This window comes from Neophocaena asiaeorientalis, unplaced genomic scaffold, assembly GCF_003031525.2.
Source record: "Neophocaena asiaeorientalis asiaeorientalis breed wild unplaced genomic scaffold, Neophocaena_asiaeorientalis_V1.1 scaffold657, whole genome shotgun sequence".
In the NCBI taxonomy this organism is placed as follows: Eukaryota; Metazoa; Chordata; class Mammalia; order Artiodactyla; family Phocoenidae; genus Neophocaena; species Neophocaena asiaeorientalis.
In genome coordinates, this window is record NW_020172727.1 from 37,625 (window position 1) to 46,923 (window position 9,299).

At 45.6% G+C, this 9,299-nt stretch overlaps 1 protein-coding gene across 1 annotated transcript in view; it reads right to left on the reverse strand.

Annotated features, from left to right (window-relative positions):
* Positions 1-9,299, reverse strand: part of NHS (NHS actin remodeling regulator) — a 293,480-nt gene that overhangs the window by 31,351 nt on the left and 252,830 nt on the right. The gene's annotated exons all lie outside the window — the stretch shown is intronic.

Below are 9,299 nucleotides of genomic sequence, written 5' to 3' on the forward strand. Positions count from 1 at the left end.
TTCCCACATAATGTCCAAACTCCTTAATCTGGCATTGATCCAGTTCTGAGCTATCTCTCTAACATTATTTTCCTCTTCTCCTTCAACCAGATTGGCATAATCCATGTCCAGCAACCCACACCATTGGTGATCCCACTCCCATGTCTTTTCTCACACCACTGTTTCCTCAGAATTCCCCTCCTTGTCTGCCTAAGTCCCTTTCTCTCTTCAGAGTCCCACCTCAAGTGATATCTTTGGTCTTTCTGTCTACCCCAGTCTATAGTATTAATATATTCAGCAACTTCGATGAAACGGACAGTTCCTTGGAAAAAAAACTAGCAAGGGACAGAGAGAGAGAAGAGAAATAGTCCTATATGTCCTAAAGAAATTGAATTCTAAATCAAAACCTTTCCCACAGAGGAAATTCCAGGCCCAGATGGCTTCACCAGTGAATTCCATAAAACATTTTAGGAAGAAATAATCCGATTTACAAAAATTCTTTCAGAAAATAGAGGAGAACATTTCCCAATACATTGTATGAAGTTTGTATAACCTTGACACCAAAACCTGATGAAAGGCACTTCTAAAACATCTATAGCTAACATCATATTTAATGGTTAAACATTGGCTGCTTTCTCTAAGATAGGGAAGAAATCAAAACATCTACTTTCACCAGTATAGTAAGACACAAAGATACGAAAGGAAGTAGCAAATACTGTCATTTTCAGCAAAATGATTGTGTAGGTTTAAAACCCTATGAAATCTACAAAAACTGCTAGAACTAAAGAGTAAAATTAGAAGTCACTGGTCAGTATATTAAAAAAATCAATTGTATTTCTCTCTCTCTCTCTCTCTCTCTCTCTCTCTCTATATATATATATATATATATATATATATATACTAGTAATCAAAACGTGGAGAATTAAATAAAAAGGAATACCATTTACAATATTATCAAATATATAAGTCTAACAGAAGATTGTGTGTCCTCTACCCTAAAAACTGCAAAACATTCCTAAGAGAAATTATGGAAGGCCTAGGTGATCAAAAGCTATACTATATTCAGGGATTAGAAGACACAACATTGTTAAAGATGTCTATTCTCCCCAGATGCATCTATCGATTCAAATCAATGGCCAATCAAAATCCCAGCATTTTTAAAAGAAATTGACAGGCTGATTCTGAGATGTATGTGAAAATGCATAGGTTCTAGAATAGCTAAAATAATCTTGAAAGAGAAGAACAAATTGGGAGGATTTATGCCACCCGATTTCAAGACTTAGTATAAATCTACAGAGGTCAAGACAGGATGGTTTTGGCAAGAGAGCAGACATACAGATCAGTGGGGCAGAACAAAGGGTCCGGAAATAGAACCACACACAAACAGCTGATTGATTTTTCGAAAAAGGCGTTAAAATTCAGTGGGGGAAAAGAAAGGTTTTTGGTTTTTTGTTTGTTTGTTTTACAGATGGTTCTCGAACAAATGAATATACGTATGGGAAAAAATTAATTTTGACCCCTACTTCACTCCATACACAAGTAATTACATGAAGATCACAGACCTAAACACAAAAGCTAGAACTGTAAAATCTCTGGAACAAAATACATGACAAAATCTTCATGAACTTAAGGGAAGCAGATTTCTCTGACAGGGTTCAAAGGGACTAGCCACACAAGAGAATACTGATGAACTGGACTTTGTCAAAATTTTAAAAATGTCTGCTCAGCAAAAGAATGCCATTTAGAAATAAATTGGCAAGGCACGGGCTGGGAATAAATATTTGCAATCCATATATTTGACACAGAACTTTCATTCAGAGTATAGAAAGAGCTACTACAAATCAATAATAAAAGAAACAAAGAACCCAATTAAAAATGAGGAGAAGGCAAAATGACATTTCAGAAGAGAAGGTAGATATATGAATGTCTAGTAAGCTCGTGAAAAGACACTCAACATTATTTGTCAGCAGAGAAATTCAAATTAAAACCACAATGAGATACCATTTCATATCCACTGTAACGACTACTGACGTACCAAGCGTTAGCGGGGATACAGAGCAACTAGAGCTCTGACACATTGCTGGTGGGAGTGTAAAATGGTACAACCATTTTGGAAGAAGCTCTGCCAGTTTCTTATAAAACTAAACATACACTTAGCCTGTGACTAAGCATTTTCCCTCCTAGATATTTACCCAAGAGAAATGAAAATGTAAATCTACAAGAAGACTTGTACAAAAGTATTCCTGTCGGCTTTCATTCATAACGGCCCCAAACTGGATACGGCTCAACTAAATAGGTAAACTGTGCTGTATTCTTACAATGGATTACTGGCTCAGCAGTCAAAAGGAATGAACTACTGATACATAAAACAATGTGAGTAAATTTCAAAAAGTATTACGCTGAATGAAAGAGCCCAGATATTTTTAAAAAATCATACTGTACGATTCAATTTACATGTAGTGCTTGAACGGGCAAATCTAATCTATGTGACAGAAATCATAATAACGGTTGACAAAGCGGGTGGAAGACTGGAAAGGGGTACTGAAATTTGGGGGGTGATGGAACTGTACTATATATTATTTTGGGAGGTGGTTGCACAGACGTATATGTCACAGCTCATTGAACTCAACACTTAAAATGTGTACACAACTTAACTGTATGTTAAACTATATCTCAATTTTAAAATTACTCCTTCCACCACCCCCAGAAAACCCTGTTGGGTGCTACTGTAATGTACTGTTATGATTTTCATATGCAGTTATCCATTTTAAACTTTCCTAGATCCCTCGGCAGGACCCGCACAATACTTGGGACTCCATATTTGTCGAATCAATGAATGAGTAATAATCAGACAGTGTAAAAGAGAAATAAAAGGTAAAGGAAAACCAGAATACGACACCACACGTAATTCCACTGTTTCCATTTTTCCGGGAGTCAACACCATTGCAAACGCAGGTCCCTGTCTCCCAACACATAACAATAACCCAATGTCTAAGACATCTTGCTTTTATTTACAATAAAAAGAGGCAAGGAAATAAGAGAAAGCTTTTGTCTCCTACCTCCTTTTGAGGTGACACCACATAATTATTACTCTGTTTCTTAACTCTAGTGCGAGAGACCAAAAGACATCTGATGAATCACCTTTTCATTCATAAAACCCTGCTTATATCTTTCATCGCTTTTATCCTCCTAGAATAATAGCAGAGAAACAGTACTTGACGGGCCTACATTATCAGACTCTATTGGAAAGGTCTAGATAAGAGTGCCGAACCGCCTATTAGTATTCTGCATGCAAACCCTTCTCCATAACCCAGAGTCATCCGTATCCTGGCAACCCTCAGAATTTCATTCTCATTGAATTGCTAGATCTTTATCAAAATATAATTATAGCCTTAATTCGAAAGATAAATTTTGATTGCCGGTGCCATGCCGAAAGGAAGGAATAATCAGGTGGGAGAGCGCTTAGGCACGATCGTTAACCATATAATCAATGTCATGGATCACCCATCCCCTAAAAAACATAACTTTGGGGCAAGTTGTGAGGGGTAGAGCAAGGAGGGGAAGAAATCGTTGAGGCACCAGACTTACATTATGTTTGCTCGTTTTCTCATATTGTTGCTTAAGTACTTGTCATCTCTTCCCAACTGGAAGAGTTTGGGAAGGCCCGTGCTGTGTGTCCTGCTTCTGTGTGTGCTCACAGTGGCCCAGTCCGTAGCGGGAAGTAACGTGGTCTACAAGCCTCCTATCTTGGGTCAGGTCTCCTGGAAGCAGACTTTGAGATAGACAGTGGTGTGTGGGAAGCTTACTAGCAAATGCTCTTCAGGTCAAGACCTCTGGAGGGAATTAAGCAGGACTGGGCAGAGAGAGAAGTTGCGCTGTGATACCGTCACGACAGAGGATCAGCCAGCCCCATTGGGGGAGCTCTGGAGCTGGGATAGCTCTGCAGAATTGTCCTGAATTGCCGCGTGACCAGTCGTTGGATGTGCGCTGACCTGGGAAGGGCTGTGACCTTTGGGCAAGGTGGCTCTCTTCAAGGACAATTCCCAAAGAGGGACTTGGCTGTGAGGCGTCAGCCACCAGTGCCCAGCTCTGACGAATGAGTGCTTGGGGAGCAAGCGCTTGAGTCCTGATGAGGAAGGGGGATATAGGTGGTGCATCAAAGTAGCCACTGCACCTCCACTGGCTACAGCGACTCAAGGGCCTGGGGAAGATGATCCGAAATGGAACCCTGACAGATTGAACCCACGAGCCCATTTGTACAGGAGAGCAGCTCTCCATCCTGTTGTGCGTGCTAAGTCACCTCAGAATGTGTGACTTGCTGGGAAAGAGGAGGTGGAGATCAGAAATAGTCTTGTCCCCTGATCCAACTGGCATGCTCCTGCCTTGAGGGTGGGTACTGATACTTTAAAAAAAATCAATAGCTCCGAGACACAGTCTGCAAGGGGCCAGAGAACAGAAGTCACACACTGCAGTTCCCTTTGCTTTTGGGCAGTCACACGTGCAGCCTCACTGCTTCCATGGTCACAAGTGGTTCATTAGTTTGGGGATGGAGAAAGCACCAGGCATATATAACTGTCTTTCTCCATTGGAGTAAAAGGAATAGATGTATTTAACCTACATTTCCATGTACAGTCAGCTTCTCCTGAGACCTTTGGGAATGCTCGAATCTGTAAATACAGAAGCTTCAGAGTTCACCACTGTGCTAGGTCGTCTGTTTCCACCCCTCCTGGTATTCACGCCCTTGGTTAATTCCCTGCCCTGGAGTCTGGGCTGGTCCTGTGACTTGTGTCATCCTGTTGGTAAAACAAGTCACAGGCCCAGCCTTGAGAAGGCCTGGAAGCTTCTGCCATTGCGCTCTTGGGGACCCTAAGCCACTAGGTAAGAAGTCCAGCTTCTGGACTTCTGGCAAGGCCACTTGGACCAGGCCCTGAGACTACTACACAGAAAGAGACAGAAGCACAGCCAACCCAGCATCCCAGCGGAGCCTAGCCCCCAGGTGACACAGCAACTGACTGGCCACCGGCAAGACTATCACAAGAACTGCCCAGTGAGCGCGTCCGACACTGCAGAATCTTGGACCAGCCGATTGGCTGTTGTTTCTTAAGCCATTAAGTTTTGGGATGGATTCGTACACAACAACAGATAGACCAAACAACCCTAACTAGCAATTACCTCGAGTCAAAGGGCTATGCTGGCCTCGCCCCACCCCTATCAAGTCAACTGCCTTTTAAGGTTGAACTGAAGAGTCCTTCCTCATTTGATGGCCGCTTTTCACAAGGAAACCGACATTTTTATTACATCATAATAGTTACCGCCTACCCAGTGATGAATAGACCAAAAAATTTTTAAGGAGAAAACTAATCCTCACTAGGCTGTCGGCGCCGGAGGTCAGGGATTGGGCTCTCTCACTAGCCATGTAGCTTAATCCTGTGTATCATTTTCATATGCTGGGGGCTCAAATTCATGCCCCAGTAAGTTTACAAATGGCTCCCTGTCATGGACCTCCAAGGTCATTCACTAAGAGAAGAAACTCAGAATATTGAATCCTGAGATTCAGGGTCAGCGTTGATTGGACACGCTAGAGAGGGCTGCACACGGAGCCCACCAGGTCAGAGATGGAGTGTAGCAAGATGATCCAGGGCTGGATTCTGGAGCCAGATCACCTGGGATCAAATCCCAGATCTGTCACTTGTTAGCTGTAAAACCCCGGGCAAGTTACGTTACTTCTCTGTGCCTCAGCATCCTTATCTATAAAGTTGGGATAATAATAGTCCCTCACTCGCAGGGTTACTGTGAGGATTAAGTGAGTTAATAATATATGTACAGGGCATAGACCAGTGCCTGGCTCTTCTGAGCCTAACTCTAAGTGGTTCTACAGTAAACAAAACAAAACAAAACAAAACAAAAAAGGCTATCTAGGGACTGTGTATCAGCTTTCTGAAACTATATCCCGTATAACTTTTCATAAGAGGGCAGAGTGAACCGAGCATGGCAGAAGGAGCACTGAGCCAAGAGATGGAGACCTACATTCTAACTGCAGCCCTGCCATAAACTAGCTGTGTCACATTGGGCAAGTGATCTATAACATGGGGGATGATACAGTGACCTTGCCTAAAGAGGCTAGACCAGATGGTCCCTCTAGGAACCTTTTATGTCTCAATAACTTTCCAAATCCTGAGACAGGAAAGGGCAAGTGGAATGACGACCGTTTTAAAGATGGAGATATGTATTTAGCCACGTGACTTGCCCAGAGCCAAATCCAATCCCAAAGGAGAGCAGAACAGGGGCATCTTCCGTGCCAGAGAGCTTATTGCCGCGGCACAGACTACATTTCCCAGCTTCCCTTGCAGTTTGATGTGGCCATGTGATTGAGTTCTGGCCAGTGGAATGTGGGTGGTGGCGAGGTGTGCTACTTCCAGTCCTCCGTACCGTGCGCTCTCTTTCCCCTTCTGCTGGCTAGATACAAAGGAACCCAGGAGGGACTCCAAGGCCCCAGTGGATAGCAGAGCTGCAAGAGGGCATGAGACCAGGTTCCTTGTCATCACAAGCCAAAAGTTGATTAGACTTTATATGATTAAAAACAGAAAAACTGCGTTGTGTTAACATCCCGAGATCCGGGACTGACTTGTTACAGTATAACCTAATCCATACACTCAGTGTGAGTCTCTAGTTAATGGCTGATTCGGGTTCTGAGCTTCAAGAGGAAGCAGCCTTTTTCTGTTTAAGTGCAAGAGATCACTGGCGTCTTATTTGTAGAGGCAGAGCCAAGACAATGAAGTCTTTAGGAAATCTGAATCCCAACTCACGGCCCTCCCATGGGCCCTTCTCAGGGTGCCAAAGAGTTAGCCACTGTTGCACTGGGCCTTTTGGCTACACTGAATCATCAGTAATCTTGCATCTTCTGTAGGGAACACAAAGATGAGGGGCATTTTAAAGATAAACCAGCAAATACTCTCAAGCCTCTAAGAGAAGACTAATCAGGAATGATCAGAGGATTTACCAGAGGTGCTTTCTTTCCCAGTCTCTTCCTTCTCCCAAATCAAACTCTATCTTAATATTGTCCCGATGATTATATTTCTGACCTACCTACAGAAAATAAAGGTAAAATTTTTAAATCAAAATTCACTTTGAAGAGGAGGAGAGAATCACCCAGTAGGTTCCATCTTGAATAGCGAACTGATGGTGGTAATTTACGCCTTCCCTCCTAAATTCCCATACTCTTTAGTTTATTTCTTTCACGGTTAAAAAGTTAGGCATTTACATTTTTTCAGCCGTTACCAATGCATTTTTGCAAAAAAAAAAAAAATTCCTATCATTCAACCAGATCAAGAACAGATGGGTCCTGTTTTCTTCAAGCTGGACTTTGCCACCTTTGCTGCCAAAGAAAAGGCGAACATGGGGGAAATTAAGGCTTTTGAAAATAAATAACGGGAGAGCCCTGGCAGGCTCAAGGGATCCAGAACCCGCAGGAAGAGATCTGAGCTTCCCACCATCCACTAGGATCACTGAAGTCCTCAGTCCTTTCCTGTCTCCCTTCCATGTGGCACCTTCCCCATCAGCTGGGGCTGGTCCCCTTCAGACAGACTGGGTACCTCTCAATTTCCAAGAAGAGATTCCTCACTCAACTGTCCAGGGATTTCCATCTGGAAAAGAAAGAGGGGCGCCCCAGCTACTATCTGTACCCAGGAAGCTGGCATGATTTAAGCACCACCTGGACCCTTTGGCCTCTGTGTATTCTGGGCCAAACTCCACTGCGGGGAGTGGCCTGCTGGCCCCTAGGCACAGAGGAGGAAGCCCCACATGTGGCTTTCCAGGGATTTCCATCTGGAAAAGAAAGAGGGGCACCCCAGCTACTACCTGCACCCAGGAAGCTGGCATGATTTAAGCACCACCTGGACCCTTTGGCCTCTGTGTATTCTGGGCCAAACTCCACTGCGGGGAGTGGCCTGCTGGCCCCTAGGCACAGAGGAGGAAGCCTCACACGTGGCTAGGCAGAACTCGGAGGGAATGTAAAGCTGCAGATACCCATGGCTGGGGGCTGGGGAGGGGTCTCTGTCTGGACTCCCATCCCCCAATCTTGCAGCCCAGTTGCTTAGGACCTCACATAGGGCACCTGCTCTCTCACACAGATCAGCTTCCTAGCATGCCCACCCTGTCCTGAGACTGGTGGCTGAACTGCTCTGAAGGATGTGTGCACCTGGTCACAGGCTGTCTGGGGGCCCAGTGTGGCTCACCCTCACGCAGCTGGGAAGGGAGACCCCGTCCTTGTAATAGTGGGGTCAAGCTAAGCTGCACCTCCAGCCGCAGGGTATTTTTAGACGCTGTTATCTTTGTCTTGCTCACAAGCAGCTGTGAAAAACAAACTGGTGACCAGGAGGCACGAAACTATAAAATAAAAACCTCATAAAGCAAGAGCTCCCGAACTCAAGAGCAGAGCACACTATGGCTAAAACACTGCGCACCATCACGGCGGGCCTGCTTAATCTTCCCCTGAGGGGGCACCAGGTGGGGCTTTGCTCTTTTACTGTCCACCCATTCCGGGCCTGGCAGGCCCTGGGCAGGTCCAGCTTTGGCCCACCGGCCGGCAGGGCTAGTCAGCCAGCAGCCCTACTCACGCCCACAGACGGTGACCCAGGTGGACAGGTGTGCCAAGGGAGCAGGCTTGATGGGGTTAACACTGCCACAGGAGGAAAAGCTCCAGCTCCCTCGCCTCTCTTTTCCAGCTCATCCTTAACAGTCCATTTGCCTTACAGCATCACAGCCAGCTCCATGACAGTGAAACCCCTGCACAGGCAGAATGTCACCCAACACCAAGTGGCAGGGCAGGAAAACAGGATGGGGCACCAAGAGGTATCCCCCAACTTCTCCCTAGCCCTCAGAGCCCTTGGAAGGCCGAGCCTCAGGGTGCCCTCCCCACTTAACAGCGCCTTCGAGTCCCTGTCGCCACCAGACCAGGCAACCCCTGCAGCCCCCTCTACCCAGCTAGTAAAGGCCCTGGCAGCGGCGTGGAAGAGTGCCGCCCCTCCCCCAAACCCGGGCTGGGGGGTGGGGAGGAGGCGGCAAACTTCAAAACTGCAGCTGCGATATGCTTCAAAAAAGAAAGAAAAAAGAAAGACCCCTGAAAGCCAGAGAGGCTCCCCTCCTCCCTTGGAGCTATGTGCGGTCCACCTTGACCGCCCGCTCATCCTCACTCTTCTCTGCCAAGGGAACCCGGCTCTCAGACCACGGCCGGGGTTATTTCCTCAGGCTAGCGCGCGGCGGGGCTGTGGCTCTTGCTTCCTCCGTTCCCTAAGTTCACCCACCACCCAGAGGTTTAAAAA